Source organism: Nycticebus coucang, chromosome 3 (assembly GCF_027406575.1).
Source record: "Nycticebus coucang isolate mNycCou1 chromosome 3, mNycCou1.pri, whole genome shotgun sequence".
In the NCBI taxonomy this organism is placed as follows: domain Eukaryota; kingdom Metazoa; phylum Chordata; class Mammalia; order Primates; family Lorisidae; genus Nycticebus; species Nycticebus coucang.
Window position 1 is genome coordinate 87119849 of NC_069782.1, and position 26044 is coordinate 87145892.

The 26044-nt window shown below is 42.4% G+C and overlaps 1 protein-coding gene across 2 annotated transcripts in view; it reads right to left on the reverse strand.

Annotated features, from left to right (window-relative positions):
* Positions 1 to 26044, reverse strand: part of SH2D4B (SH2 domain containing 4B) — a 112770-nt gene that overhangs the window by 13180 nt on the left and 73546 nt on the right. The gene's annotated exons all lie outside the window — the stretch shown is intronic.

Sequence of the window (26044 nt, forward strand, 5' to 3'; positions counted from 1 at the left end):
CTTCAGTCAGCCATCTTGTCTTCGCCCCCCCCACCCATTATCTGTTATTTTGGGGGAGAGATGAATTGCAACATGTCCCTTTGCACACCCCCTTGTATGCCTTTTATACACATTCATCATCAGTGGTGAGCAGAGGAATGGAAGTGGCTGGGTTGCTCATCATATGACCCTAAAAGGTAACTGACTTCTCCCAACCTGAAACCTTGACGCCACGCCACTGCCGAGTGAACTTGCAGTCAGACTCCCCCCTATTTCTCTCCTACCCAAAGTACTAGGGATTTTCCTTGCTCCTGAAGCAGAAGACACAGAGGCCACCCACTGTCAAAGATCCACCTTTTAAAGTTACAGTCAACACAATCAGGAGCCTCCCTTGCCCAGGACAATCAAGCCAGCTATCCCTAGCCAATCAAGCTATGTAACTAGAAAACTAGTGAGGGGAGAGACAGAGGCAGGGATGGGGACAGGAGGAAGAAGGACCAGAAAAGGACACCCCATCCCTACTCCAAGCACCTCCAGCTAAAGCACAATGGGGCTGGGGACTGGAGAAGAGGAGAGTGTTACAGAAAATGAGAGACTAACAGTCAAATGTGAACACACTCAATATTATAATATCCAAAAATGACTAGTACCATCAAAATAACTATGACCTGTCTCTCCCCCACCTAAAAAGTGAGTGACTTCCCCCTGGCCTCCGGCAGGGCCCAGCCTCAAGCCCAGTGGACACTATCTCCCTGTCCCACCCACACCTACACCTCCAGGCTTATCCACCACCTCAAGTTCCTTACTGGGAAAGCCTCATCCTCACACCCAGTCCCCTCTGCCCCAGCTGACCCCAGCTTCCCTTTGAAGACTCATATGTCTTCTCCCCCAAGAAATCTCATGCTGGTGGTAGCCTACACTCTACCTCTGTGCAAGGTTGAAAAAGATGACCCTCTGAGTGGCTGAATCAGAAAAAGATGTCTCTCTGAGCCCAAATAGCAAAGTCCACAGCTTAATGGGGGGGAGGGAGGAAGGCTGCATGTCAATCCCCTGCAGGGCCCCTTTTTCAGTATGCAACCTGCTCACCTGATCAAGAAAACATTTCTATCCCAGGACACTCCACTGGATACTCCACCTTTGGGTTTTCACAACATCCTACCCAAAGGCTACAGTAGATGAGTTAAACAGGCTGTGAACTGGGCAAGACTGGAGTCTGTGGCAGCCATAGGAGATGTTGCCCAGGCCTCCTTTCCAGACAGACCTGTGGCCAGGAGCAGCATCGTGTCCTTCAAGTCCCACCATGGAGGCACAAGCTCCTCAGGCTGCTTCCAGCAGGGGATACCAGAGCAGAGCCACTCTTGCCCAAGGTGGGGCTCCTCTAGCTAGCTCCTCCCCATCAGCCAGACCAAGACGCCCTCTGACTGCGCTCCAGGGGCAGGCTCTGATTACCCAATCATCCTTCTTCCATTCCCCCTCCAGTGGTGTTAGTCTTGCCTCATTCTGAAGAACCCCCCACCCCCACCTTCTCCTGCAATCTCTTCCCTTTGTGCTTCACAAGCATCTCCACCAATCCATCTTTTGTATACCTGCTTCCCAGAAGACCTGAACGGACACAGACCCCCTATCACCTTTATATCCTCTGTGCCTGGGATGTTGGGCTGCATGTTTGGGGCAGTGATCAAGAACATAGACTCAGTCAGGCGCAGTGGCTGTAATCCTAGCACTCTGGGAGTTTGAGGCAGTGGATTGCTTGACTCAGGAGTTCCAGACCAGCCTGAGCAAGTACAAAACCCCATCTCTTTAAAAAAAAAAAAAAAAAAAACAGAGCATGGATTCAAATCACCTTGTTCCATAGGTGTCTTTTGATAGGTTACTTAAACTTCTCTGAAACCCAGTTGGGTGCCCTCATCTATTAAATGATACTTAAAATAATTCCTACCTCTTAAAGTAGTTTGAGAATTAAATTAATGCATGAGTGTCCTTACTACAGTGCCTAAGAACATAATAAATATCTAATGTGATATAACTAGTTGCATCGGACATACTAAATATTCTCCACAGGTTAGCAGTCAAGTTGAAAGAGAATTTTAAACCAGAGGACACAAGATTATCTTCAATTAGATAATTTCAGTGGTTTTTTTTTTTTTTTTTTAGTCACTAACAGAAGCCAGTCACGAAAAAGAAGCTCAGTGTAAGATGAGATCACTTATAAAAACAAGTAAATAAGAAGTTTCATCTGTTGCACATCCTTGTAGCAACAATTAAAAAGTCTAAAGGAAAAAAAAAAGGAAAAGGTGTAAAGCAGATAAAGATGTTATAAATATATCATAAATCAGGATTTCTCAGCGTGGGCACTAGCAACATTTTGGGTCACTTAATTGCCTGCTGGTGGGGGCAGAGGGGCCTGTGCATGGTAAAATGTTTAACAGCATTTCTGGCCTCTACCTACCAGATGACAAAAGCATCTTGCAGTTGTGACAACCCAAAAGGTCTCCATATTGATTGTGAAATGTCCTAGGAGAACAATGACCATGTTGAGAACCATTGACTTGGACACAGATCAGGTATCTTCAAAAACTGCTGGTGCTTTAGGGGCCATATCCCTAGATATGAACAATAATACTGTAGTGTGTGATGTAATTTATAATACTGTAGTGTGTGATGTAATTTATGTAAGAAAATAAATTTCCCCAGGCCTTCCACAATAATTTATATAAAAATTATAACTTTACAAACATAAGATCTATTGAGAGCAAGAATTTTGTCTGTTCCCCCCACCCCACTACATCTTTATGTCTAAAACAGTGTTTGGAAGTTAGGAACTCAATAAATAGTGTTGAACAAATTGTTAATTAATTATAATCCCATAACCAGAGTTTATGGAGTGCTGGCATTATGCCTACTGCTGTGGTAAGACTCATAAACACTAGATCATTCAATTCTCATGATAACCCTTTGAGGTAGGGACTTTTTCCTTTAAAAAATATTTTATTATTTGTAAGATGTACTAGAGATCATGATACATGAGTAGCTTTTGAAAACACCTCAGCCCTGCTTTTACAACTTCCTCATTGATTCAGTCAGACCCATTCAGCTTACCCAGAATCATGTCCCTTCCTGAAAATCAATGGGTTAGAGGCTTTAATTGCATCTGCAATAATATATGTATGAAACATAAACTTACAAATTGCAAAAAATTAATGTTAAAATTTTATATATAATACAACAAACAATATTTTATAATATGAATGTGCTATTTTAATTGATTATAAGCTTTTTCTGGCTCACTTTTCTGAAAATCATTTATTAGATCCTCAAAATTTATACTTTTACCAATTGAGATAGGTAGTTTCATTCTCCCCATTTTGCAGAGTTCAAAATTAGGCTTAGATAGATTGAGTTACTTGCCAAAGTCTCACAGCTAGTAAGTGGCAGAGACGGCAGAGAGGTGCAGTGTTCTTGTTAATGTCAGTCACATGCACGGGGCTTACGTTCCTATTAGACCACCAGCAGCCTGTTTCCCCAGACATAACCCATATTCACATGAACCTCCAGAGCCTTACGTGCAGGACCTCCCTAGTATATGTGGGCCAGGGTGGATTAGGTAACCAGCTCCTCCCCCCAGGACTTGCTGTGCTGGCAGCACAAACCATGAGGATTCCGCCAGGAAGCCCACTGAGGCCTCTCAGCTGTTTCTGAGCTGAAGGTTTTAAGGCTGACCACAATTCAAGAAGCAATGCCCAGAGGTCTAGTTTTGTCAGAGGCTGTACCAAAGAAGCCTGATGTGGAGAGTGAATGGTAATTGCAAACATCTGCAAATAGAAATTATTCTGGGACCCCAGGGCAGAGATCTTTCCAGTTGAAAGAGACCCTTCCCGAGAACTGGGAGATGGAGTATACTATCCTATTGAAAGATGGTGCTAAAACCACACCAATCAGAGTTTGCAATCTTGTCTCTGCCACTTATGATTTGAATCTTTAGTAAATCTCCTCCATGACCAAATGGACTCACATTAGCATCACTTAAAGTTATTTGCCATATTAAGTGAACCAATACCATGGGAGTGACAATTCTGTGACCACAGTAGCTGCTGCAGCCAAACAGTGCACAACCCCAGCCGGCCCTAGCCTAAGACACACAGTTCAAAGGTCAGTGGCAGAAGCCAACAGAGCTGTAATCAGGAACCCAAGACAGAAGTCCAGCACCCAGATTGGGGCCCTTAATGGGAACTAAGCAGGGATGCACCTACGCCTGCCTCAGCTGGGACCAAGCACCTGAGGCCACACAACTAACTGCAGTGCCCCCTGTCGGGCCTCTGCAGAGCAGGACAGAGCAGGGATCAGAGGGCAGAGGTCCTTCAGGGCAGCCACTCCCTTCCCCTTGGTTATATGGTGCAATGTATAAAGGTTAGAAGGCAGAGAATGCAGAGGAAGGATGAACACTGGCCTAGCAAACGAGTCCAGGTTTACTTTCACTCTCCCTACGCCGGCACTGACTGCTGCAGAAAGGCGTTTGCAGCCTCTCTTGCCCCACTGAGGTGGGACCAGCAGCAACCCACTCCTCTGTTCCTGCACCCTGAGCCCAAACCCCAGTGCGTCCTTCCTGACACCCCCTCTAGTCATCTCCCCGGATAATTATCTCCCTGTTCCATGTTGGTTCTCAACCACTACCACCAACCACCACCATCATGTTCAGTGTCAAAATATTTACTCCATCAGTGCTAATCAGCGGCAGGCCAGGAAAAGGAAAGGCGCTTTAAGTATTCTTTCAGAAGATGTTCTGCTGTAATAGACACATAAATTTACTCGTTAGCATATCCTCAAAGCAGACCTATAACTCTGTTCCAGCCCCCTTCCTCCACCTCTATTCTGTTCCCTGAAATCATTAGCTTAGAAATGAATGTAAGTAACCAAATGAGCTCTTTTTATTTCCCTTTTAGGGGCTTCACCCTGAAAAGAAAGACAGGCAAGCCAGCCGCGACGTTTCTCTTTTTATGGGTCTTGATTTATTTGACATGTGTTATTTCTTAACGCTTTTGCTGCAGCTACGCCTCACCAGCTGACAACTCCTCCATTACCACTCCACTATTTCTCATTCATTTTTGTGACTTTCCTTTCTTATTGCCATACTTTCCAGACGATATCATTAAGGAGGCTGGAATCATTAAGCTCTTTATTCTCAATAGTTTCTCAAAGCATCCTAAAGCCACAGAGATTGTAATGAATGAGCTCAAATGCCTTCATTTTTTACAACTCCAGGTGAAATTTAACCACGGCTAACTGCTGAGACAAGGGTTTCCGCCAGATGAGCTTCTTGGTTCCAGATATATTTACTCACTAGGGGCAACATCCATGCCACAAATGTCTGCTCCAAGTGGACGTGCCAGGTTCCAATCACTAACCTAATACTGCTGTTCATGAGAGAGGCTGGCACCATCCAGCAAAATGACTTCTATGCAAGGATTCTGCATAACACTTACCTCAACTGGTATATAAATTTATAGGGAGGATTTTTTGCTTAATGTCAGTCTTGCTGACTAGGCTGACAGCTTTGTTAGATGTCTATGATGGACATAGATTGGTCTTGCCTAGCCTATACCATTCACCTGTCTTCTGACAAGGGAATTGTGACCTTCTTTTAGAAAGGCTGGATTCCAAGGCAGGGCTCTTTCCTGCTCTCAGTCTGTGGAGTTACAATAGGGTGGAATCTGTCAAACACATTGCAAGGTAACCTGACCCAAGCATAGCCAATCAGACAGCTCATCCTTCTGGCCATAGCAATTGGTTCAGAAGTGGGCATGTGACCACTTCTAGTCAAACAAGGTAGACTATGAGAGAAACACAAGCCCTCTTCTCTTCAAGATTTGAATCTGGGAGAGTGCAGCCATGCAACCCAGGCTAATGCACTGCTGGAGAATGAAAACAATGTGGAAAACAACAGAGCTGAGAGCTGGAGAGAGGTCCTTGCTAAAATGCTTAAGCTCCCTGGATCAAGAAAAGCCTGTGGATTTACCTGTGGGTTTTTTAGTCTTAAAAGCTGAAAAATTCTCTTGTACCCTCAATGAATCCGCAGCAATAACTTTAAAAAAAAATTTCTTTTATAAAAAGCTGAAAAATTCTCTTTTTGGTTATATCAGTTTGAATTTTTTTCTGTTACTTACAGTTAAGTTCCATGAGAGTAGAGAAGGCATTCTTATGCCCCGTACTTAGCACACAACAGAAGCTTAACATTAATAATCAACAAATCAATTCTTTAAATGCCTTTACCCAAGGAATCTGCCTCCTGATTCCCCTGTCTAGGTGACTCAACAATCCCAAGCACTGCTAGTTCCCTCTTTTACTCTACTTTTTGCATGGGGACTATGCAGACTGCATGGACTCTCAGATGGCATCCTTCAGGAATTTTATGGGAGGGTGGCACCAGCCTCCAGAGGACAGACACTGGCCCAGTGAGGAATAAGGCATGGCAGCTAGAACTGCTGACCCCACAGCCCAGAGAGGCTGGGCATCTCCTAAAGAAACAGCCATCTCTCCATCCTCAAGGAGACTTCCTGGATTGGAAAGGAACTTATTCCCCAGAGCACTGCCCTGGAGCGGCTACTTAATCTTTAGGGTCTCTACTTCCTCACCTGTGAAACAGCAATAGGCTGAACTGTACTACAGATAGGAGTGTGGATCCGGAAGCCAGATCACTGGGGTTTGAATTTCACCTCCCCCAGTCACTAACAGTGCAACCATGGGGAAGTGGCTTCACTTCTCTGTGCCTCAACTTCCTCATCTATGCAGTGGGGCTATACTAGTAGCAAGTACATAGTGATATTAAAAGGATTAAATAGATTAACACATGAGAAGTATTTAGAAGGATGTTCAGCATACTTTAAGTACTATGTACATAATTGCTAGTATTATAATCTACTCCAGAGAATTGAGTGATGAGTAAATACTGGATGTTCAATGTTTACTTGACACAATGCCAGCACAAAGTACATGGTCAATAAATTATTAATTAAAACACAAAAAGCCAGCATGATCCCACAGGGAAGGCCAAACACCACACCCAATACTGGCCAGGGTACACCTGAGGACCAGTGCAAGATCATGTGTCCTCTGCCCCAGGATGCTCTTGATCCAAGTGGCACCATTGTGCAACTCCAGTCAGACACCGCCCCATATAAGGTACAGGGCTTGGAAGCAGAGAAGTCACCGAAACTATAGACAGCTGGGGAAAGAGGCATTAAAATATTGGGAACAGGTGGCGCCTATAGCTCAAGCAGCTAAGGCACCAGCCACATATACTAGAGCTGGTTGATGTGAATCTGGCCCAGGTCTGGCAAACAACTACAACCAAAAGGTAGAATCACTTAAGCCCAGGAGTGTGAGGTTGCTGTGAGCTGTGACTCCATAGCACTCTAGCCAGGGCTATAGCTTGAGATTCTGTTTCAAAAAAAAAAAAAAAATCTTGGAAACACCATTACAATCTATGCTTTTCTAACACAAAAATAATTTCATTCTTCTTTGCAATCCTTTTCTGAGAACATACAGCCAGTGCACACTTAAAAATAAAGGAAGGAAAATATTCCTTTATTTCTTAGCTGGAACAGCTGAAGCAAGAACTTAAGAGGAAACTGGGTCAACTGACCTACTTTTTTCTCCTCTAGAAAGTTTTGCATTTAGTATAAGAGTGTGTAGAAAATTTCCATTCCAAATTCTGCCCAGGAGAGGAAAATTAGCAATCTCCCTTGACATGATGGATCATGACATGCTAAATAACCTTCCAAATGGCCTGTGTGTTACATCTAATGACTACTTAAAAATATTTCAAGATGAGTATTATATTCACAATAAGAGAAAATCTGGACTCGTGCTTTTTCTTTTTTTTTTTGGAAGGCTAAATCAGTGTCTTCTTCCTTTTGTGCACAGGTCTTTTTATTTCTTCTGACAGATGACAGTAATATATGTCACTTACTATGCCTTAAGGGAACAAACCACCATTGCCCATACTTCTGTTTCTGTTATGCAGCTCCAAAGGCCGCCATATTTATTTATTCCACATAACAGATGGGAGCATTTATTGCATGCCAGGCATGTTCTAAATACTTTGAAAATATTGATATATTCAATCATCACAATACCACTATGTAGTAGGTACGAGTATTTTCTTCACCGCTGGTTTCTTCAGCAATTTCTTGCTAATCATAGATTTTAGTGCTTGGGTCCACACTGCTGAGGTCCCCAGGCTGCCCCCTCTCAATAAATTCCAAAGCCTCACCATAATCTCCTACCCTCCCATGGATCCTGGAAGCCAAGGGTAGGGTTCTAGGCTGGTTCAGTCTTTCCATCTTGGCCCCAGAAACTCTAGTTCTGAGGAGGGCATCCCTAGATTTTCCCTCAACCTGAGTCAGGTGGCCAGTGCCAGCTCTGCTTTGCAAAGTCATGGAATGAGAAGGGTTGAGATTTGAAATATAGAACTCAGACCAAGCCTGAAAGAAGTTCATTGAACATACAATAAAGGATTATAAATCCAGAGAGGACACTTTTTTATCCCAATTTCCATCCCTGGATGGCAGCATATTCAAGGAGTCAGCCAGAATGGAGTAGGTAAAACTAGGAGCCAGAAACCCTGTGCTTTCTCCAGTGCTCATGACCACCCAAGAAAACTTTAGAAGCTGGGCAGGGGCAGGGGCAGTAGTCCCAGAACAATGCCAGCACACTTGCCCTCAGCATCACACTGCATCACCGATGCCAGGCAGTAAGCCAGGCCCTTCACACCCCCATGTGGGCAGCTCACTAGCCATCAAGACTGCCTAAGAGCAAGCTTCAGCCATCAAAAATCTCCCTTTTCCACTGAAAGAACTCCTATCCTTAGAGCCCAGGTCCACATTCTTCTCAAGACAGAACTCCAGAGATGGAGGTGGTGGCTCTGCTCTTCCATCCATTCTGCCCTGGAGCTTCTTCTTTCCAAGATAAACTTTCTCCAAGTAATTATTAAAATGACTTCTGTGACTTTGATTTCCTTCCCTTCCCTCCCGCACATCTGGATTTGCTGTGGTGTAATCCAAACATCAATGTGGGCAAGGCGTCTAAAGATATGGGGCCCACTCTAGAACCTAGCTGCTCGTGAACTTCCGTGTTCTTCTCTAAATATGATCTGATGTCACACAGTTTGGGCAGGTAGGAAGTGGTGCCCACTCTACTTAGGAGCTCTCACCTTGCACAGAAAAGCCACCTCTACATGCTGGGGTCCCTGCAGACTACCCTGTCTAAACAGATGGGGAGTGTCCTGTCCCCATTTTGTGTCTGTCAAAAAAAAGCACATATAACAGGCAGTAACACCTCACCCAAACCTATGTGAAGTTCCGTTTGAGATCTACTCCCAGTGTCAGGGCAGAGCCCCCATGGGAATAACTTACCAACTCCAACTCCCTCATCCTCCCAGCAGCCCCATTAAAGCAACAAGACAGCCAGTGGGTTGTTGCCCAGACAACAAACCATAGATCACATTTAGACTTTTTTTAGAAGTAAAGCTCAGGAAGAGAAATAGGTTCTCACTGAGTCAATGTTCAGACAGAGGATAGTCTTAATAATTTTAGATGGATATCCACGTCCAAAAAGAGATTTTTTTTTTTATACCAAAGCCAAGCCTATATGTACTAGCATTTCTCAGGAATAGTTTTATGTAACTAGAAGTCTCTCTTATAACTCCTAGAATGTAAGAATGAACAAAGGAGAGAAAAAAATGATTTATTTTACTATCGCTGTTTTTAAGAGAGGGAGACTTTATTTAGAACCCTGTGGTCCCCAAAGAAAACAAGTTTCCGGCTCTCCCCTCCCCCTCTCCATCCCTCTACCCCTCTGTGCTGTGAGCCCATCTCTTCAAACTCTGTTTTCCAGAGGAAGTTGGGTCTTTCCATAGAGTCCCCAGGCTCTAGCAGACATCAGGACTCACAGTGACATGGCTTTTTATGGAGGACAAAGTACTCTTGTTGCCTTGATCTTCATGAGTGTACCATGAAGCATCAGTTTTAATGCAGATGGGGAATTTAAAGTTCAAAGAACTGCTGGATTCTAGACCGGACCCCATCTCTTCAAACTTTTCGTCTGGGGAGGAGACAAGATGGCAAACTGAAGCCAGATTTCCACAGAGGCTTCCATCCAGAAGGAGAGTAAAAGGACAGAAATTTAGGAAGTAATCTGGTGGATTAGAGCTACATCAAGAGAGAAGGTTGAAGAACACACATCAAACCCGCTGAGGCAAGCTGCGACCCCAAGGATACAAACAAAAGGTACAAAATCCATCACCAAGTGGATGGGAGTCCCCTCCCCCATGAGAACGACTCGGAGTGCCCCACAAACCAACAAGCAGAGTCCAAAGGTCCTCCCACTACACTCCATGGGAGAGATCCTCTAAAAACTGGACCTACCTCCTCTACTAGGGTGCCACGGCATTCTCCTGCCCGGCATAAAACTGTATAAAACTGTCTATATTCTCTACCTGCAACTCTGAGCTCCCAGCACTCCCCTCCACTCTCACTCTGAGGTCTGGAGGCCTGTCCCCCAGGAGTCCAGATTCTTGGGTGATTTCTCGAGGGGTGTGGACAGGGCCTAAACTGCAGCTGTTCAGTGCTGAGTCTGTGGCCAGGAGTGAGGAGAGGACGTTTGGCTGAGAGGGAACCACACCAGAGCAGCAGTGCCCTGAGGCACAGAGCAGCAGCCCTCTTTCAGTAACAATAGGGCTCACTCCCGGATATTCCGAAGCCACACCGCCTCTCTCCCTGGGCAACCAGAGGAGGCCGAGCATCTACTCAGGTGGCAACCACCACGGAACAGATCTGGGACAGAAACACAGGCCCCGTGAGTAAAGTGTTTGCCTGAGGAGGAACCAGCCTGGTGGAGCATGGGGACTAGAAACGCACATGCAGAGCCAGGAAGTTCCCAGGGCAGGGCTGACCCAGAGGACTGCTTTACTGAGCCTAAGATGCACCCAGCCCTCAGGGAATCATCAGTCTATAGACAAAGGAACACAGGAGGCTAGAACTCACAGGTAACTGGATACAAATCTGCAGGAGCAAAGACAGGGCCTCAGGCGCAAGCTCTGGGAACTCAAAACAGCTTCTCTTCTGCAGGGGAATTTAGCAGGGACAGGACAAATTCCCACAAAGTTGTTCTGTTCTGTTCTGTCGGTAACATCAATCAGGGGCAGGGCTGGAATTGAGTGAACATCCCCAGCCTCCATCAAGCACCCGAGGTTGTCAGGCCTCACCTCCCCCTGCTAGACAGAGGCAGAGCACAGCAGCCTGGCTGAGCAGAAATAGATTTCCTTGTGATTCAGGGAGGCACAAACCCCTGGAGTATCTGTTCACTACAGGCACGACAGGCAACTGATTCACAGCCCTGCGGGGCTGTCGGTGACTGGGTGTCACAGAGGTGCAAGGTGGGGAAGGAGGCATCAACCTTCTCAGAAGATCTTTGGCTCCTCCTGACACCACGGAGCACCAGAGCAAGCCATATCTGAGTAGTCACCAGACCCCTGCAATCCAGTTGCCAGAGACCTTTTAAACTCTCCCACCTGAGACAAGTGCTGACTGAGACAATAAATTTGGACCTTTTGAACTGAGCCAATCACCTGAGGATTATTCAGGTGGTGCCCTGGGTGTGTGGTTGTAGGAAGGTTTGATATTCCTTTTCCAATTATTGCCTGTGGGGGGGGCGGGGTGACTTAATTGCTAATATTTCTCCACAGCTGAGACTTCAACCCAGAGTAACTGTTTCACTAGGGTTGAACAGAGACCAGATGAAAATAAGACAGAACCACTTATCCCCACCACACCAAACAGGTCCACAGTTTCTCCGGCCATAGCACTGTATGGGTCCTTGACAAAGCTCCAGGGGAAAAATCAAGAGGTGCAAAACAATAATGGGGTGGAATCAGCGGAAATACTCTGGTAACATGAATAACCAGAATAGATCAAATCCCCCAAGGAAAGATATGGCAGATGTAACTGAAGATCCCACTCATAAACAGCTGGCCGAGATGTCAGAAATCAAATTCAGAATTTGGATTGCAAACAAGATTAATAGAATGAAGGAAAATTTGGAATTAGAAATTCGAGGAGCAATTGAAAAGTCGGAATTAGAAATTCGAGGAGAAATTCAAAAGTTGTCTCAAGAATTTAACGAATTTAAAGACAAAACCACCAAAGATTTTGACCCACTGAAGCAAGAATTTGCAACCCTCAAAGATCTGAAAAATACAGTAGAAGCCCTCAGTAACAGAGTGGAGCAAGCAGAAGAAAGGATTTCTGACATCGAAGAAAAAGCCTTTGAATGCTCCCAAACTCTCAAAGAGGAAAAGAAATGGAGAGCAAAAATGGATCATTCTCTCAGAGAGCTCTGGGATAATTCAAAGAAGGGTAATATCTGCCTCAATGGAATCCCTGAAAGTGATGAAGTGGCCTCGCACGGCACAAAGGACCTTCTCCATGAAATTATGAAAGAGAATTTTCCAGACATGCCTAGAGATTCTGAAATTCAGATAGCAGACAGTTTCAGAACCCCAGCATGACTCAATCTGAATAAGACATCCCCCAGGCATATCATAATTAACTTCACTAAAGTTAATATGAAGGAGAAAATTCTGAAAGCAGCCAGACATAAGAAATCATTACCTACAAAGGGAAGAATATTAGAATGACTGCAGATCTCTCTGCTGAAACTTTTCAAGCCAGAAGAGGGTGGTCATCAACTTTTAATCTCCTAAAGCAAGATAACTTTCTACCCCGGATCCTGTATCCAGCTAAACTGAGTTTCATTTATGATGGAGAAATTAAATACTTTAATGACATTCGTATGTTGAAGAAATTTTCCATAGCCAAACCAGTTCTTCAGGATATTCTCAGACCTATCCTCTATGATGACCAGCCCAATCCTCTACCACAAAAGTAAACTCACTCAGAAACTTTTGATCAAACTCCAACTTCCACAGTGGCGAAAGGATTAAAAATGTCCACTGGACTTTCGAAAAACTCGATACCCAAAATTTTACCAGACTTATCAATATTCTCCATTAATGTGAACGGCTTAAATTGTCCTCTAAAGAGGCACAGGTTAGCTGACTGGATACAAAAACTCAGGCCAGGTATTTGCTGCATACAAGAGTCACATCTTACCTTAAAAGATAAATATATCTGAATTTCAGAATCTCTTGGCAAGTCTGGAAAGTTCTCCTTCATAATGTCATGGAGAAGAGACTCTGTGCCTTGTGAAGCCACTTCGTCACTTTCGTAGATCCCTATAAGACGAATATTGGTTTTCTTCAAATTATCTGAGAGCTCTCTGAGAGAGTGGTTTGTTTTTGCTCTCCATTTCTCTTCTTCTTTCAGCGTTTGGGAGCGTTCGAAAGCTTTGTCTTCAATGTCAGAAATCCTTTCTTCTGCTTGCTCCATTCTGTTACTGAGGGATTCTACTGTGTTTCTCAGATCTTTGAGGGATGCAACTTCTTGTCTCAATGTGTCAAAATCTTTGGTCATTTGGTCTTTGAATCCGTTAAATTCTTGAGATAACTTTTGGAATTCTAATTCGATCTTATTTGCTATCCAGAACCTTGAATTCAATTTCTGACATCTCAGCTATTTGTATGGGCATGGGGTCTTGAGCTGTTTCTGCCCCATTGATCCTTGGGGAGTTGATCTACTCTGATTATTCATATTGCCAGAGTTTTTCTGTTGATTTCGCCTCATGATTGTTTTTCACTGTTGCCTCCGGCTGTCCTCAGAGTTGGGGAGGTGTCTCTCCAAGATTAGACCCCAGTGGGATCACTCTATTGTTGCTGGATCTTTGTAGGGAGTGACCCTGTGTAGTTCCTCTGGGGCTGCTCTAGCTAGAGAGTTCTGGTAGTGGAAGCAGCTCCGGTTTGTGACACACCCGGATCCAGCAACAGGGCTGGGGGTGGTGCGCACGGTTCTGGGAGTGCCAGGTGCCCAGTGACATTGACACAGAGAGCTCAAGGCTCCAGCAGTCTCTGGCCAGGAGAAGAGCTCTGTGCAGAGGCAGGGAGGGCTCCAAAGGGCACGAGGCTACCAGAGTCCCTGTCCAGATGAATGGGCTAGTGTGGAAGCTGGGAGGACACAGGAGAGAGGACGCAGGGTTGCGTGGCTCCCGCAGTTCCTGGTCAGGGAATGTGGAGGCTTTGTGGGTACGGGTCACCGGTCAGGGGTCACTGCACAGCTCTTATGGAGATAGCAGACAGTTTCAGAACTCTAGCACGACTCAACCCAAATAAGACATCCCCCAGACACATCATAATCAATTTCACTAAAGTTAATATGAAGGAGAAAATTCTGAAACCTGCCAGACGAAAGAAAACCATTACCTACAAGGGGAAGAATATCAGAATAACTGCAGATCTCTCTGCTGAAACCTTTCAAGCTAGAAGAGGATGGTCATCGACTTTTAATCTCCTAAAACAAAATAACTTTCTACCCAGGATCCAGTACCCAGCTAAACTGAGTTTCATTTATGACGGAGAAATTAAATACTTCAACAACATTCACATGTTGAAGAAATTTGCCACAACTAAACCAGCTCTCCAGGACATTCTTAGACCTATCCTCCATAAAGACCAGGGTAATTCTCCACCACAAAAGTAAACCCACCCAGAAAATTTTTGATCAAATTCCAACTTCCACAGTCGCAAAAGGATTAAAAATGTCCACCGGTCTCTCAAAAGGTTTATCAATACTCTCAATTAATGTGAATTAAACTGTCCTCTAAAGAGGCATAGGTTGGCAGACTAGATACAAAAACTCAAGCCAGATATCTGCTGCATCCAAGAATCGCATCTTACATTAAAAGACAGATATAGACTCAAGGTGAAGGGATGGTCATCTATATTCCAGGCAAATGGAAAGCAGAAAAAAGCAGGCGTTGCAATCCTGTTCGCAGACGCAATAGGCTTTGAACCAACCAAAATAATTAAAGATAATTAATTATCTTTAATAAGATAATTAAAAAGATATTTGTTAAAGGTAATACTCAATATGATGAGATCTCAATTATTAATATTTATGCACCGAACCACAACACACCTCAATTTATAAGAGAAACTCTAACAGACATGAGCAACTTGATTTCCTCCACTTCCATAGTAGTTAGAGATTTTAACACACCTTTAGCAGTCCTGGATAGATCCTCCAAAAAGAAGCCAAGCAAAGACATTTTAGATTTAAACTCAACCATTCAACATCTGGACTTAACAGACATCTACAGAACATTTCATCCCAAAAAAACTGAATACACATTCTTCTCATCAGCCCATGGAACACACTCCGAAATCGACCACATCCTAGGCCACAAATCTAACCTCAGCAAATTTAAAAAAATAGAAATTATTCCTTGCATCTTCTCAGACCATCATGGAATAATAGTTGAACTAAATAACAACAGGAACCTGCATACCCACACAAAAACATGGAAGCTAAATAACCTTATGCTGAAGGATACATGACTTATAGACGAGATTAAGAAGGAAATCACCATAATTTTGGAAGAAAACAACAATCAAGACACGAATTACCAGACCCTCTGGGATACTGCAAAGGCAGTCCTAAGAGGGAAATTGATAGCACTGCAAGCCTTCCTCAAGAAAACGGAAAGAGAGGAAGTCAATAACTTAATGGAACATCTCAAGCAACTGGAGAAAGAAGAACACTTCAACCCCAAACACAGCAGAAGAAAAGAAATAACCAAAATCAGAGCAGAATTAAATGAAATTGAAACAAAAGAATTATACAACAGATCAATAAATCCAAAAGCTGGTTTTTTGAAAAGATCAATAAAATAGATAAACCTTTGGCCAACCTAACCAGGAAAAAAAGAGTTAAATCTCTAATTTCATCAATCAGACATGGTAATGATGAAATAACAACAGACCCCTCAGAAATTCAAAAAATCCTTAACGAATACTACAAGAAACTCTACTCTCACAAATATGAAAAACTGAGAGAAATCGACCAATACCTGGAAGCACGCCACCTACCAAGACTTAGCCAGAACGAAGTGGAAATGTTGAACAGGCCTATATCAAGTTCTGAAATAGCATCAACTAAACAAAATCTCCCTAGAAAGAAAAGCCCAGGACCAGATGGCTTTACGTCAGAATTCTACCAAACATTTAAAGAACTAGTACCTATACTACTAAACCTCTTCCAAAATATAGAAAAAGAAGGAATATTACCCAGCACATTCTATGAAGAAACATCACCTTGATCCCCAAACCAGGGAAAGACCCAACAAGAAAAGAAAATTATAGACCAATATTACTAATGAATATATATGCTAAAATACTCAATAAGATCCTAACAAACAGAATCCAACAACACATCAAAAAAATTATACACAATGACCAAGTCAGATTTATCCCAGGGTCTCAAGGCTGGTTCAATATACGTAAATCTATAAATGTAATTCAACACATAAACAAACTTAAAAATAAAGACCATATAATTCTTTCAATTGATGCAGAAAAAGCTTTTGATAATATCCAGCATCCCTTCATGATCAGAGCACTTAAGAAAATTGGTATAGAAGGGACATTTCTTAAACTAATAGAGGCCATCTACAGCAAACCCACAACCAATATTGTACTGAATGGAGTTAAACTGAAATCATTTCCACTTAGATCAGGAACCAGGCAAGGTTGCCCATTGTCTCCATTGCTCTTTAACATTGTAATGGAAGTTTTAGCCACTGCAATTAGGGAAGAAAAGGCAATCAAGGGTATCCACATAGGGTAAGAAGAGATCAAACTTTCACTCTTCGCAGATGATATGATTGTATATCTGGAAAACACTAGGGATTCTACTACAAAAATTTTAGAAGTGATCAAGGAATATAGCAATGTCTCAGGCTACAAAATCAACACCCATAAATCTGTAGCCTTTATATATACCAACAATAACCAAGCTGAACAAACAGTCAAGGACTCTATTCCTTTCACAGTAGTGCCAAAGAAGATGAAATATTTGGGAGTATACCTAACAAAGGACATTAAAGATCTCTACAAAGAGAACTATGAAACTCTAAGAAAAGAAATAGCCAAAGATGTTAACAGATGGAAAACATACCATGCTCATGGCAGGGAAGAATCAACATTGTTAAAATGTCCATACTGCCCAAAGCAATATATAATTTTAATGCAATTCCTATTAAAGCTCCATTGTCATATTTTAAAGATCTTGAAAAAATAATACTTCCTTTTACATGGAATCAGAAAAAACCTCGAATAGCCAAAACATTACTCTGCAATAAAAACAAAGCAGGAGGTATCACGCTACCAGACCTGAGACTGTACTATAAATCCATAGTGATCAAAAGAGCATGGTACTGGCACAAAACCAGAGAAGTAGATGTCTGGAAAGAATAGAGAACCAACAGATGGACCCAGCTACTTACCGTTATTTGATCTTTGACAAGCCAATGAAAAACATTCAGTGGGGAAAAGATTCCCTATTTAACAAATGGTGCTGGGTGAACTGGCTGGCAACCTGTAGAAGATTGAAATTGGACCCACACCTTTCACCATTAACTAAGATAGACTCTCACTGGATAAAAGATTTAAACTTAAGACATGAAACTATAAAAATACTTGAAGAGAGTGTAGGGAAAACTCTTGAAGGAATCAGCCTGGGTGAATATTTTATGAGGAGGACTCCCCAGGCAATTGAAGCAGTATCAAAAATAACTACTGGGACCTGATCAAACAAAAAAGCTTCTGCATAGCCAAGAACATAGTGAGTAAAGCAAGCAGACAGCTCTCAGAATGGGAGAAAATATTTGCAGGTTATACCTCCAAAAAAGGTCTAATAACTAGAATCCACAGAGAACTCAATCGTATTAACAAGAAAAGAACATGTGACCCCATCTCAGGGTGGGCAAGGGACTTGAAGAGAAACTTCTCTAAAGAAGACCGATGCAAGATCTACAAACACATGAAAAAAAGCTCATCATCCTTAATCATCAGAGAAATGCAAATCAAAACTACTCTGAGATATCACCTAACCCCAGTAAGAGTAGCCCACATAACAAAATCCCCAAACCAGAAATGTTGGCGTGGATGTGGAGAAAAGGGCATACTTCTACACTGCTGGTGGGAATGCACACTAATACGTCCCTTCTGGAAGGATGTTTGGCTAACACTTAGAGACCTAAAAATAGACCTGCCATTCTATCCTATAATTCCTTTACTAGGTTTATACCCAGAAGACCAAAAGTCACAATATAACAAAGACATCTGTACCAGAATGTTTATTGCAGCCCAATTCATAATTGCTAAGTCATGGAAGTGCCCAAGTGCCCATTGACCCACGAATGGACTAGCAAATTGTGGTACATGTATACCATGGAATATTTTGCAGCCTTAAAGAAAGATGGAGATTTTACCTCTTTCATGTTTACATGGATGGAGCTGGAACATATTCTTCTTAGCAAAGTATCTCAGGAATGGAAGAAAAAGTATCCAATGTACTCAGCCCTATTATGAAGCTAAATTATAGCTTTCACATGAAGACTATAACCCAACTATAGCACAAGACTATGGGGAAAGGGCCAAGGAAGGGGAAGTGAGGGGGGAGGTTTTGGTGGAAGGAGGGTAATGGGTGGGGCCACATCTATGGTGCATCTTAGAATGGGTAAAGGCGATTGCACTAATGTACACAGCTATGATTTAACAATAAAAAAAAGATAAATATAGACTCAGGGTGAAAGGATGGTCGTCCATATTTCAGCCAAATTGTAATCAGAAAAAAGCAGGTGTTGCAATTCTATTTGAAGATACAATAGGCTTTAAACCAAAAAAAGTAAGGAAGGATAAGAATGGTCACTTCATATTTGTTAAGGGTAATGCTCAATATGATGAGATTTCAATTATTAATATCTATGCACCCAACCAGAATGCACCTCAATTTATAAGAGAAACTCTAACAGACATGAGCAACTTGATTTCCTCCTGCTCCATTATAGTCGGAGATTTCAACACTCCTTTGGCAGTGTTGGATCAATCCTCCAATCAGAAGCAGAGCAAAGACATTTTAGATTTAAACCTAACCATCCAACATTTGGATTTAGCCGACATCTACAGAACATTTCCTCCCAACAAAACTGAATACACATACTTTCATCAGCCCACGGAACATATTCCAAAATCGATCACATCTTAGGTCACAAGTCTAACCTCAGTAAATTTAAAGGAATAGAAATTATTCCTTGCATCTTCTTGGACCACCACAGAATAAAAGTTGAACTCAGTAACAACAGGAATCTGCATACTCATACAAAAACATGGAAGTTAAATAACCTTATGCTGAATAATAGCTTGGTCAGAGATGAGATTAAGAAGGAAATTGCCAAATTTTTGGAACAAAATGACAACCAAGACATGAATTATCAGAACCTCTTGGATACTGCAAAGGCAGTCCTAAGAGGGAAATTTATAGCACTGCAAGCCTTCCTCAAGAGAATGGAAAGAGAGGAGGTTAACAACTTAATGGGACATCTCAAGAAACTGGAAAAGGAAGAACATTCCAACCCCAAACCCAGTAGAAGAAAAGAAATAACCAAAATTAGAGCAGAATTAAGTGAAATTGAAAACAAAAGAATTATACAACAGATCAATAAATCAAAAAGTTGGTTTTGTGAAAAGGTCAATAAAATAGATAAACCTTTGGCTAACCTAATCAGGAAAAAAAGAGTAAAATCTCTCATATCATTAATCAGAAACGACAAAGACAAAATAACAACAGACTCATCAGAAATTCAAAAAATCCTTAATGAATATTACAAGAAAATTTATTCTCAGAAATATGAAAATCTGAAGGAAATTGACCAATACTTGGAAGCACATCACCTTCCAAGACTTAGCCAGAATCAAGTGGAATTGTTGAACAGGCCCATATCAAGTTCTGAAATAGCATCAACCATACAAAATCTCCCTAAAAAGAAAAGCCCGGGACCAGATGGCTTCACGTCAGAATTCTACCAAACCTTTAAAGAGGAATTAGTACCTATATTACTCAACCTGTTCCAAAATGTAGAAAAAGAAGGAAAACTACCCAACACGTTCTATGAAGCAAACATCATCCTGATCCCCAAACCAGGAAAAGACCCAACAAGAAAAGAAAATTATACACCAATATCACTAATGAATATAGATGCAAAAATATTCCCCAAGATCCTAACAAACAGAATCCAGCAAAACATCAAACAAATTACAAATCATGACCAAGTCAGTTTTATCCCAGGGTCTCAAGACTGGTTCAATATCCATAAATCTCTAAGTATAATTCAGTACATAAACAAATTAAAAAACAAAGACCATATGATTCTCTCAATCGATGCAGAAAAAGCTTTTGATAATATCCAGCATCCCTTCATGATCAGAACACTTAAGAAATTGGTATAGAAGGGGCATTTCTTAAACTGATAGAGGCCATCTACAGCAAATTCACAGACAATATTGTTTTGAATGGAGTTAAATTGAAATCATTTCCACTCAGATCAGGAACCAGACAAGGCTGCCCATTGTTTCCACTCCTCTTTAACATTGTAATGGAAGTTTTAGCCACCACAATTAGGGAAGAAAAGGCGATAAAGGGTATCCATACAGGGTCAAAAGAGATCAAACTTTCGCTCTTCGCAGATGATATGATTGTATATCTGGAAAACACCAAGGATTCTACTACAAAACTCATAGAAGTGATCAAGGAATACAGCAGCGTCTCAGGTTACAAAATCAACATTCATAAATCGGTAACCTTTATATACACCACCAATAGTCAAGCTGAAAAAACAGTTAAGGACTCTATTCCATTCACAGTAGTGCCAAAGAAGATGAAATATTTGGGAGTTTATCTAACAAAGGACGTGAAAGATCTCTATAAAGAGAACTATGAAACTCTAAGAAAAAAAATAGCTGAAAATGTTAACAAATGGAAAAACATACCATACTCATGGCTGGGAAGAATCAACATTGTTAAAATGTCCATACTACCGAAAGCAATACATAATTTTAATGAAATCCCTATTAAAGCTCCACTCTCATACTTTAAAGATCTTGAAAAAATAATACTTAGTTTTATATGGAATCAGAAAAAACCTCGAATAGCCAAGACATTACTCAGAAATAAAAACAAAGCAGGAGGGCAGCGCCTGTGGCTCAGTGAGTAGGGCACTGGCCCCATATGCCGAGGGTTGCGGGTTCAAACCCAGCCCCGGCCAAACTGCAACAAAAAAATAGCCGGGCGTTGTGGCTGGTGCCTGTAGTCCCAGCTACTCGGGAGGCTGAGGCAAGAGAATCGCGTAAGCCCAAGAGTTAGAGGTTGCTGTGAGCCATGTGACGCCACGGCACTCTACTGAGGGCGGTACAGTGAGACTTTGTCTCTACAAAAAAAAAAAAAAAAAAACAAAGCAGGAGGAATCATGCTACCAGACCTCAGACTATACTATAAATCGACAGTGATCAAAACAGCATGGTACTGGCACAAAAGCAGAGAAGTAGATGTCTGGAACAGAATAGAGAACCAAGAGATGAATCCAGCTACTTACTATTATATGATCTTTGACAAGTCAATTAAAAACATTCAGTGGGGAAAAGATTCCCTATTTAACAAATGGTACTGGCTGAACTGGCTGGCAATCTGTAGAAGCCTGAAAGTGGACCCACACCTTTCACCATTAACTAAGATAGACTCTCACTGGATAAAAGATTTAAACTTAAGACATGAAACTATAAAAATACTAGAAGAGAGTGCAGGGAAAACCCTTGAAGAAATCATTCTGGGCGAGTATTTTATGAGGAGGACCCCCCAGGCAATTGAAGCAGCTTCAAAAATACACTACTTGGACCTGATCAAACTAAAAAGCTTCTGCATGGCCAAGAACACAGTAAGTGAAGCAAGCAAACAGCCCTCAGAATGGGAGAAGATATTTGCAGGTTATGTCTCCTAGAAGGGTTTAATAACCAGAATCCACAGAGAACTCAAATGTACAAGCAACAAAAAAACAAGTGATCCCATTGCAGGCTGGGCAAGGGACTTGAAGAGAAATTTCTCTGAAGAAGCCAGGTGCATGGCTTACAGACATGAAAAACTGCTCATCATCTTTAATCATCAGAGAAATGCAAATCAAAACTACTTTGAGATATCATCTAACTCCAGATTAGCCCATATCACAAAATCCCAAGACCAGAGATGTTGGCGTGGATGTGGAAAAAATGCAACACTTCTACTCTGCTGGTGGGAATGCAAATTAATACATTCCTCTTGGAAAGATGTTTGGAGAACACTTAGAGATCTAAAAATAGATCTGCCATTCAATCCTATAATTCCTCTACTAGGTATATACCCAGAAGACCAAAAATCACATTATAAGAAAGATATTTGTACCAGAATGTTTATTGCAGCCCAATTCATAATTGCTAAGTCATGGAAAAAGCCCAAGTGTCCATCGATCCACGAATGGATTAATAAATTGTGGTATATGTACACCATGGAATATTATGCAGCCTTAAAGAAAGAAGGAGACTTTACCTCTTTCATGTTTACATGGATGGAGCTGGAACATATTCTTCTTAGTAAAGTATCTCAAGAATGGAAGAAAAAGTATCCAATGTACTGAATCCTACTATGAAACTAATGTATGGCTTCCATATGAAAGCTATAACCCAGTTATAACCCAAGAATAGGGGAAGGGGGAAAGGGAGGGGAGGGAAGGGGGAGGATGGGCAGAGGGAGGGTGATTGGTGGGATTACATCTGTGGTGCATCTTACAGGGGTACATGTGAAACTTAGTAAATATAGAATATAAATGTCTTAACACAATAACTAAGAAAATGCCAGGAAGGCTGTGTTAACCAGTGTGATGAAAATATGTCAAATGGTCTATAAAACCAGTGTATGGTGCCCCATGATAGCATTAATGTACACAGCTATGGTTTAATAATAAAAAAATAAATAAAATAAAAAAAAGCTTTTCGTCTGCATTGCTCTTTGAATTACACTACCACACAGCCCAATGTGCTTAAGAACAGGGAGGGAGGGCAGTGCCTATGGCCCAAGGAGTAGAACACCAGCCCCATATACTGGAGGTGATGGGTTCAAACCCAGCCCAGGCCAAAAACTGAAAAAAAAAAAAAGAACAGGGAGGGAAATAGAAGTCACAGTAGACATTTCTGACCTGCATCTAAAATCCAGCTAAACTAACTAGGACTTTTTTACTCGGCAAAGAAAAAATTTATATTGGGATTGTGATAAATTGCATTGCCGGCTCCAGTTCTTCTTCCCTCCCTGTCTCTACACCCTTTGACGTGTGGCTTTACAGTTCCTGATAAGAAAAAGGCAGAATAGGTGGCGCCCGTAGCTCAGTGGTTACGGCGCCAGGCACATACACCCAGGCAGGCAGGTTCAAACCCAGCCCAGGCCAGCTAAACAAAAATGATAACTAGAACGAAAAACTAGCTGGGCATTGTGGTGGGTGCCTGTAGTCCCAGCTACTTGGGAGGCTGAGGCAAGAGAATCACTTAAGTCCAAGAGTTGGAGGTTGCTGTGAGCTGTGATGCCACAGCACTCTACCGAGGTCAACATAATGAAACTCTGTCTCCAAAAAAAAAAAGAAAAGAAAAAGGCAGAATGTATTTTCCCAGCTCTCCACTCCATGACATATTGTGGCCAATGGCCTGAGGCAGAAGTGATAATATGCTGGTTCTAAGACTGGACCGGGTTGTTGTCTGGTGCCTGTCCTGTTGCATGAGAAGAGAACCTAAGCTGGTCCTCTGGTCCAAGAGGCACAGGAAAGGTCCACGGAGCAGGGCAGCTGAGACACCCAGCCGAGCCCAACAGAGCAGAGCCACCCACCAGCCTCCAGCAAAATCCTGAATTGTTAGACCTGTCCCGTCTGCTGCTTGTCTCCATAATGATTGGTACAGAGAGAATCCTACCTCCACCTTCAGGAAATTTCTACTTTAGGAGAGAAGTTGGACCACACCATTTGTTTCAGACTTTGCAATTTTAGACATGAATAAAGTTACCAAAAAAAAAAGTCTTGGGAACCAACAAAGGGTTCCTAACTTTTTGTTTTTGTTCCAAGCAAGGGCAATCTTTAAAAATAACCACTGCCGAAAATCACCATCAATTCATAAAATATAGAACATCTTAACATTAAAACTGAGGGAAAGCTATAAGTCTTGGAGTAAGATACTCGGCCACCCTCTCTAGGTGAGCCTTTTTCTTTCATTGTGTCACAGATCAATGAAAATTCTGTCACTGAATAGCTCTAGCCTAGGTATTACCACAGACTGCCTGCTTTATGTTGTGACTGTCAGGAGAACATCAAATTAAATGTATGAATTGTGAGACCTAAACCTTGGTTCTGTTTGTTTTGTGACAGTAGAAAATTATTTCTTTTTAAATCAAAGCAGAAGATACAGCTAATGATAAATTTGAACATGTCTGTCACGCCTTCTACATTGGCTACTAAAAGCGCTCAGAGCACCCAGGGCAGCTGCCAAGCCCTCCCCTAAACACAGGTAGCTGTGACGTCAGTGCTGGGCTTCAGTAAAGGGGCATGAATGAAAAGCAAAGTGGTGATTCAAGCAGAAGATTTATTAGGGGCTCCAGAGAATTAACTGGAACTGAAGGAGAGGAAGGAAGTCCCCAAGCCCAGCTCTCCAGATACATGGCTTAGTCACCCAGGAGTGCTGAGTGTCTTTTCTCTGAGCCATAAAGAGCTGCCCCATCCTCTGCTGAACATGTAGAGATCTGGGAGAAGGAAGAGGTCTAACAGTGGATGGTGGTTATGATAGATTCAATTGTCCTTCAAAACTATCCACCACACCATGGACACCAGACTAGCTCTAGCTAACAGAACATGAGTAATGACAGCCTGGTCAGTTCCACAGAGAAGTTTTAGGGACTTGTGTGTAGTTTACCAGGTCTTTCTTTTCCCTCTGCCATAAGACCATCAGAGTTTCCAACAGAGGCAGCTCATTCAGGCTGAGCCCCAGATTAACATGTACACCCAATTCCCAAAGGGCATGTACCTTGGGTAAGAAATAAACCTTGGTTGGTGGGAGCCACAGAGGCTTTGGATGCATTTGTGGCATAACCCAAACCCAACCTGACCCCAGCTGTGGCTGCCATGAATTGAGATGGGAGGCTCGACAGCATTGGCAGCAGAGGGAGATGGTACATTTGTCTTGGAGGTACTTTGCACTGAACCATGGGCAGGTGGGAGGCAGAGGCAAGAATTAAATATAGAGACACCTGAGACTTAGGGCCCTGGCCCTGCTGAGCACATGGCCAGTGGGGAAGGCTGACCTAGCCCTCTTGTGTGTGGATCTGGATTTTCTCATTGCTCCCAGTCCCTGATGGAATTCACACACCTACACAGAGAAGCAAGGTCTCTTCTTTGGAATTGGAAAGCCTGGGATCTAATCCCAACTCTGACACTTCATTCCCATCTTCATCCATTCCTCCCTTGGATATTTACTGTGCCAGATATGTGGGAAAACAGACAAGGTCCTTGGCGTCACAGGCTCACATTCAGGTAGGAGAATAAAATAAGTACCAATTGGGTGAGCACTGTTAAAGAAATAAACAGGGTGAATTGAGAGAAACTGGGGAAGGCTGCTATAGGTAAGGAATTCAAAAAGGTCTCTCTGAGGAGGGGAGATGAAAAACGAGAATATATCAGCCATGCAAAGAGCCTTCAAGGACAGCAAATGAGGATGGATTGTTTGAAGAACAGAAAAAAGGCCAAAGATTTAGAAACAAGGTGGGCAAGGTCGGAACTTCAAGGAGCCTCCTAGCTCTAATATTCTGTTTGGGTGACTCTGCCCTTTCATTCAGCCATCTGTCATCTAACTCACGAGTATTCACTAAGAGCCTACAATGTGCCTGCTTGTGGCCTGATCTGGGAGAAAGAATCAGACAGCAAGATGTGGGGGCTGCCCAAAAAGGAGCTCCTGGTATTCTGAGAGCTCATTGTCCTATGACTACAGAAAAGACACCTCTAAGGAGCC